Consider the following 8358-nt stretch of genomic DNA (forward strand, 5'->3'; position numbering starts at 1 on the left):
ATGTCTGTCTATCCATCTATATTTCTTGAGATCACGACTATATAAATCTCTAAAGGGAAGAGTACAGAAAAAATGTTCTGAAACTCTAGCAAATAGAATACCCAGATTGTATGCAGTTAAATTATTTGATTTAATTCACAATATCTGTAGACTCTCCTATACAAATCCAAGCTCAGATATAAATATTATTCTTGAGTAATCCTACAGCTCAGTTCTTCATTTGATAAAACTTGGTCCAAAAGGATGTAAGTTTAAAAATTTTCAAAGTTCAGCTATGATTTTCTTCTGCAATAACATTTGCTTTTACCAAGTCTACCAGAGCCTAATGAGAATGGAGGCGGAATTTTCCTTAATAAAATCTCACCACTTCCAGAATATTCTGATTTGTTTTAATGAGAAAGAAACCAGGACTTCTGAGAATCCAAAATAAAGAAAATGAATAAAACAGTGTTGAGAATTTCAAGAATCTGAGGGTTTATGTTGAAGATAGGGTCATCACCTTTTTTTTTAAGAATATTCCTTAGGTTGTATGGAACACAACTGGGGGGGAAAGCAAAAGCTATTCTTAACTGAATATCATTTTAAGAGATAGATATCCAATATTACTGTTTTGGAATTCAATCTTTTTATCTGGGTAGGAACAAAGACGAGCCATCTCTTAAGAATCCCTCAGTTTATTTGCTGTCAATTAAATGCTCTAAGCCTTAGTCCTGAAATGATACTATGCCACCAAGGAGTAAGGAAAGAGAGTAGAGGAAGCCTCTGAGCAATTTACTGAAGTGAAGGTGGTCTTCAGCACCCTCCATCACTTTCTGTGTGCGCACTTCCCTGTTAGCCCTACTGGAGTACCAGTACTATCAGAGGACTCTTCCTGGGCAGTCTAGTGATCAAGATTTTGCTCTTACCTTCCTCAAGGAGAGTGTCCCCCTTTGCAAGTTGCTCACTTCATGTCAAAATCCCTTAGAATTTTACTGGAAAACAAAACTAAACTGATAAATTAACTGGATTTAAAATTTGAGTGGCTGGAAATGATTTTACCTGATGTTCTTCCCAGATAACCTGTCCATTACAATAAGAGAATAAGTAGCATGGAGATTTTAGGCATGATGGCAAAACAAGTGAGGGGGTATTTGGGGGGCAAGAGTTTCAGGGGCTATAAAATCAGAACAATAAAGAAGACCACCTTTGCAAGGAGTCACAGTTTTTGCACAGATGCTGGGCCTTGAGGACGAGCAAGAATGCCAGTCTTCACCTCTTCCAGCCTATTGCTTTTGCTATAATTCTAAGTCCTTATACAACAGCAACAGCCCAGTTGACTAACCAGCTATCTTTTCCCTCTTAGAGTTTAGGGGACGAAGGTCCTCCAGGACTAACTTAATGTAAAACATGATGGGCAACATCTTACTAGCAAGTTCTTGACCTCCCCCGGCTTTAATTCCAATCCTGTATAATGAGTCTCTGCCTCCCTGCTTTGCCCTCTGAATACTTCAGCTTCACTTTCCTCCCCTGAACTGCCTGGCTGGCAGTTGTCCCCAGAGGTTTGCTAAAAAGTGAAGGATGAACGAGCAGAAGATTTATTTTTAGACTTTTGCACGCCTTTAATGAGGAAAAGGGAGTTTTGTACCGCACCACAGGTCCACATCCTGACAGCACGGAAGCGTACCTCCATATGGCATTGAATCCCTGTTGCAAGGAGGATTCTAGAAAAGAAGATAAGGAATAGAAGAGACAGTCGCATTTATTGTAATGTTGCCCATCATTATTTTCTTGCTGGAGTTTAGAAGTGACATGCAGAGAGAAAGTCACAAAGTACAATTTCATGAAGACAACAGAACTGCTTTGAAGCCAAGTCAACTTCTGTAATGACAGCAACATATCTGCATTTCAGTGTCAATGAAATGTGATATTAGCAAGTAGCCTTTAATTAAAAAATAAGTTCGTTTGGTAAGTGAGAAGTTAATTCTCAATCTAGAAACTGCAAAGAAGAGAGGGCCCAATTAAATTAGTCATTCATTTCACTAAATCTCAATAGAACATCTACTCTGCGCAATAAATACAGGCATATCTCAAAGATGTTGTGGGTTCTGTTTCAGACCCATGACAATTAAGCGTGTCACACATTTTTTTTGGTTTTCCAGTGCATACATAAGTTACATTTACACTATACTGTAGTCTATTAATTGTGCAATAGCATTATGTCTTAAAAAACAATGTACATACACCTTAATTAAAAAATACTTTACTACTAAAAAATGCTGCCCATCATCTGAGCCTTCAGTGAGTCACAGTAGTAACATCAAAGATAATTGACCACAGATCACCATAACAAATATAATAAAAATGAAAAAGTTGAAATACTGAGAGAATTACCACAATGCGACATAAAGACATGAAGTGAGCAAATGCTTTAGTAAAAATGGCACTGGTAGACTTGCTCGACTCGGGGGGTGCCACAAACCTTCAATTTGTAAAATACACAGTATCTGTGAGGTACGATAAAGCAAAGCACAGTAAAATGAGGTATGCCTGTATAATATGTGAGCGTTTATGGTGAGTTTTAGATACACTAACTCATTTAATTCTTATTCAAGATAACCCTCTGAAAAATCAACATGAGATCCAAAGAAATTAGGTAACAGCAAGTACTCATAGCTATTGGGGGTATACAGATGTATATATATGACTTGTTTCTTGCCTTCAAGTATTTTCATTTCAGAAAAATCTCATTTAAAAATTATGATCATTGGAGAAGCTGCGCGAGGGCCGCCCTGGAGGCATCGGCTGCACCAGTCTCTTCGCGCTGCTGGGCTCGCGGCAGGGGGTCCGGCCCCTCCGTCGCCCCCGTGCCTGTGACTGGCCGCTTCCCGATCTGCCGCACCCCGCACTACCTGCGCCAGGGGGACGTGGTATTCAAGGACTCGGTGAAGGTCATGATGGTGAACTACAACACGCACGGGGAGCTGGGCGAAGGCGCCAGGAAATTCGTGGTTTTCAACATACCTTCGATCCAGTACAAGGACCCTTGGGTGCAGATCATGATGTTTAAGCACATGCTGACACCCTTCCTGCGGTTCTACTTAGATTCTGGGGATCAAGTCCTCGTGGACGTGGAGACCAAGAGCAATAAGCAGATCGTGGAGCACATCAAAAAGATTCTGGGGAAGAATGAGGAAACCCTCAGGAAAGAGGAACAGGAGAAAACTCAGCTTTCTCACCCAGCCCACTCTGGCCCCTGAAAGTGGGAGTGCATCTGTGAGATGAAGGGGCAGGTGTCCTGCCCGGGCCTCGTGCCGTTGCCCAAGGAGATGCCAGGGAAGTACAAACCCTCTCTGAAAGCCAATGCCCGAGACTGAGGCCCGAGAAAAGCCCCTGGTCCTATTCCCTGAGAGACTGAAAATCTCTTTGCAATAAAAGGGTCCCCTTTACACACCTGTGTAAAAACACGTGGTGGGGGGGGGGAGGGAGGAGGTGGGCTGCAGCCAAGCTGCCCAGAGAACACCCTGCACCATCAATCAGGGCAATAAATGCTTCAGAATCACACACAAAAAGAAAAACTTATGATCGTTGAAGATGGGTTAGGAACTTCCTATCCTCCTGTCCTCACCTCCTGGCAGAGTACTTGGAAGCTAATATGTATTCAGAAAAATTGGGGGTAAGAGTAAAGTAATTAATATAGTAACTCACCGTGAGAGGCATTGCAAGCATCTGAGAAAGGCATTTGAATTGGTAAAGGGTCTCTGTGTGGAGAGTCAATGATGATGACTAGGACTCTGCAGTTTAACATATCTATTACCTTCAGATTGTTTATTAAGATCCATTTGTAAAAATCCTATATTTAAAGTAAATGGGACTAATTTCAAATGCTTTTGATGGCATTGCTTTTTTTTTTTTTTTCTTTTTTTTGCTTACGCGGACCTCTCACTGTTGTGGCCTCTCCCGTTAAGGAGCACAGGCTCCGGACGTGCAGGCCCAGCGGCCATGGCTCACCGGCCCAGCCGCTCCGCGGCATGTGGGATCCTCCCAGACCGGGGCACGAACCCGTGTCCCCTGCATCGGCAGGCGGACTCACAACCACTGCACCACCAGGGAAGCCCAGGCATTGCTTTTTAAAAGCATCATCCAGTTACTCTGACCTTCAAGTTCCAGTTTTTACTTGAGAGATAAGTCAAAGAATCAGACATGTTCTATTACAGGACAATAAAAGATAATCTAAGTAAAAGGTAATCTAAATATCAAAAGGCTGGAGGAAATTTAAGAATAGAAAGCAATTAGAGAATAACTTAAATGTTATGAATTAAGTCGTGGGATCCTCTTATTCTCTACCTTTAAAAATCACTGGTGACTCCTTCTTTTTCTTTTTCTTTTTTTTTTACTTTTCAACTTGCATGTAATTTGGGGAGCAAGTCTGGTCCTTCGGGTGCTGTCATCCTTATGGCGAGAGTGCTTGTGTTCAGAGTCTAGTGATTGCCCCAGGCCAGGTATGTCTTCCTACCATTTAACAGGTCAATATCACTTCATGTTTTATGTTCTATTTGGTAATACAGATGGAGATATTAAAGTTCCAAAGGTTAAGTCAATCCTTTCTTTTACAATGGAATAAAATCAATGTCTTAGCTTAGTATTCAAGTCTACAATCTAATTCCATCTTTCAACACCAAACTCAAAACCCACCTCTCCTATAAAACCTTCCTAGATTCTCCCAGAGAATTAATTTTCTATGCCCACTTTGGCATACATAAATTAATTAATGTAATATGTAGCATTTAATTAATATACTTTTATACTAATATAATACACTACCTTGTATTAGAGCATTTTGTGTTTTGGGAAGGCTTTAGAGAAGTAGAAATTCACAAACCAAACTGGTTTCAATTCAGTGCCTTCTTGTTTTCAGTTTCTGATAAAGACACTAACAAGAAAAAGAATGCTACTAGGGCATCCAAAAGCTTCAGGAAGTAATGATAATAGTGGACCAGAATAACCTACACACTGAGCCATGAGCCTCTGATTACTTAAAAATGGGGTCGGACTGTACTACAGAGATACATCTGAATGAGGTGAAAGGAGAAAATTGTAGAAAACACACTTGAATAGGATCAGGACAGAAAGGAAATGACAAGAAAGAAGCTCTACCATGTCATTTTTTCCCCCTTATGTCTTGGGAGTTCATGTTTTGAACAAGAGTGGTTTCTATAACAATCAATGAAACAGGTACTAACCTTGGAGCCCCTGCTGTGTGGCAAGTCCTGTTTGGTTTTGAAATCATTGAAAGGTTTGACTATGAGGAAGATGTCATTTAGGTTCCATGAAAGATAACACGGGAATAGGATTTATTGAAACCAATTCTGCGATCAGAATCACTTCTTTTATTAAGGACTACTAAGCTAAATACAGCTGAATTTGGCAAGCACCAGTAATAAAGTTTCATTGATACCTCAGAGGACAAAGAGAAAAAGTGTGAGAATGAACTCTTGGATAATTTTTAAAAGACACCTAATACCAAAACATTCTCTAGATTTTTACTCTAAGCCTCTTTTCCAATCAAAACACTACAAAAGTATTAAAATATTTAAATTACCTGACTTTGGCCTTGGTTTTTTCCTGTTCCTCTGGCTGCTTTTCCACTTTATGCCTCCATTTTTTCTTACATAAAATGAGGATAATCTGCCAAATTGCATTATACAGTTATATTGTAATTTATTATTTAACTGTACTAACGGTCCCAAAAAGGAGCAATAGAGCGAAGCAAGAGATGTAATTTAGAAATTGATTGTTTCTCACTTTGTCTAGAAATAACATTATAAAGAAAGCAAAATATAACACTGTTCATAGTTCTTATGGATTAGAAAAATGAGCTTCATCCTGACTCTAAATTATGGACCAGGCTACTTAAATACTCATTCAATTATTTGAAGAGGGGAGAAAAAAGCTTTTACCTTTTGGCTTCCCATTACATAGGGGAGCAAATATGGTAATGTTCCCATTATGTATGGGAGTTAATATAAAGTTTAGATGGCTTCCAGAAAAGCATACCCTATGCATCTTTAAAGGAAAGGACAGACATAAAATGTTGAAATTATCCGTTTGTCGGAGGAAACTAACCTTGGGCTGAGGAAAACATTGACTGTGTTTACACATCGCCAGAACAGGCTGCTGCTTTTTTTTTTTTTTTTTTTTTTTATAAATCAGGTAAAACAGGTACTTGGCCTTGTTGTTTAAGGGAAAACAAAAAGTTTCTTTTAGTTGGACTGATTAACTGCTTTGTTTATTTTGCTTTGTTTCTTAATCCAGCCAGTTAGTCCCAGCTGCATAAGTGGAGTGAACTTGCCCTGGAAGCATGACTGAGGGGTACAGCTGGATTTCTCCCCTCAACACGATCTGTGATTTCACCCTGCAGGCAACAGGAGCCAGCTGGGTCTGGGGGATATTGAAAAAGCAAGAGTATTGCACCATAACAAAAGATGAGAAAGAAAGATGAGGAATTGCCCGAGAATTGTCTTCAGTAAATTAATGTAGAAAAATAAAAGGACACCATTTAAGAAAAGCAGGAAATACCATAAAATTTAAGGGGAGGTCATGATTCTCCTTGCATAGCAATTGTTACTTTAATTATTACATTTCATGCAGTAGAAAAAAGAAATGAATGATCTATTATGAACTAAGAAATTGTTGACATTATCTCTTTTTCCACAGGGTGGGTTTTGTTTTTGTTGGTTTTTTAACTTTTGTTTCTACTTTATGAGATAATATATGTGTGAGGATTAGACAATATCTATAAATGTCTTGAGATTCTCCAATATAATACGAATATACATAGTTACAAGATACATTATATACACCAAAATAAATGTGTAAATAAAAGCAAATATATATACATTTTGGAGAAGGGTACTTGACTTATAGTCTTGACTTTAGAATAATAGTTACCTTTTATCTAAGTTTATCCTTCTTGGCCACAAGAAGGGTAATTTAGAAAAATTGAAATGAATTTTGAAGATGACACCCTCACTGATCTTGATGATTTAGGGAGGCTGGCTGATCCTTCCTTTCATGCAGGATTACCTTTAATGTTTTCCAGGGGAACCCAAGTGCATCCATGCAGGGGGCTCCCTAAATCTTTTGCTTTACAAAATAACCAGCCAATGTTCTTGGGATGGGCTAGGAAAGAGGCAGAGACATTAGGATTCTCCAATGTACTAATTGATTTAGCAGCAGTTTAAAACAATGTTGAGCATTGTCAGAGATGTTCCTTTAAGGTATTAAATCAAGTTTCCCAAGATGGATTGCATGCTAACAACATACTATCTAAAAATCTCAAGGGCTGTTTATTGTTCTGCAATTTATGATCATCTTGTTAAAGGATTGCACATCAGCTTCCCTCAAGCCCAGGAAAAAACAGAGACAAATAGCATGCAAACTATATTGAACAATTCATTATATTATATTGTAGAAACCTAAGCACAGTGTGGAGATAACCATTTTATGCATGCTGCCTTATTGAACAGTAATCACTCTGTAATGCTTTAGATATTTAAATCATATTTATAATAACACATATTAATGTAACATCCCTCATAAAGTTCTCAAGGCATTTTATGGGGTATATAAACAATGGAAAAATACAAAATTTTAGAATGCAGATATACCTACCCTGGGGTCTTAGAGGCAACCTAATGAGGAATATATACAAAATCCCAGGCTGACAGTTTAACTATTTAAGTAGCATATAGAATAACTCAAACACATTTTAAGATATTGCTGGTTACAAACTCATTCTTTATCTAAATATTTGGCCAGGTTGCATAAGTGCTTATTTTCAGTTTTACTGTTATGGGTAGGAAGAAAGAGAGATTAAAAATGTTTAGAACATTTTCAATCAAAGCTTTCAAATTCACTTGCTGGAAAATCGATCACTGATTTGGGTTTACGTATTCTGTAAAGTTACCTTATTAGAGCAGTGGGGTTAATTTTAAAACAAACGAAGGTATTTATCTTGACATGGCTTGCCTAGATTTGGCGTAATGCTGTGCCTCTATGTGTCTGGTAGATAATACAATAATTAGTTGTTGACTGATTAATCCTCAAAGAAATGGAATGGGGTACTTTGAGGTTTCATGAGGATATTCTATCCCTTTCACAAATGGGAGGTAAGCCATAGGGGGTCTAAATTGATCTAGTCACTTCGCTTGAATTTTTCTTTTAATTTTTTACCCTTTAGTGGGTCAACATATAACAATGGAAAAGTTTGCAATCAACCTAAGAACATACAAGGCAGTATTAGATGCTCTGGGGTGGGGGAGGGGGTGGGGGGAGGTTGCAGGGAGTTCAGCATTTTCTTATTTATAACATCCAAAGCAG

General features: G+C 38.5%; 1 pseudogene; it reads left to right on the forward strand.

Moving 5' to 3' along the window:
• The first annotated feature begins 2416 nt into the window (after positions 1-2416).
• LOC103080544 (28S ribosomal protein S25, mitochondrial pseudogene) lies at positions 2417-3353 on the forward strand (annotated as a pseudogene).
• The last annotated feature ends 5005 nt before the right edge of the window (positions 3354-8358 follow it).

This window comes from Lipotes vexillifer, unplaced genomic scaffold (assembly GCF_000442215.2).
Source record: "Lipotes vexillifer unplaced genomic scaffold, Lipotes_vexillifer_v1.1 scaffold135, whole genome shotgun sequence".
Taxonomy (NCBI): Eukaryota; Metazoa; Chordata; class Mammalia; order Artiodactyla; family Lipotidae; genus Lipotes; species Lipotes vexillifer.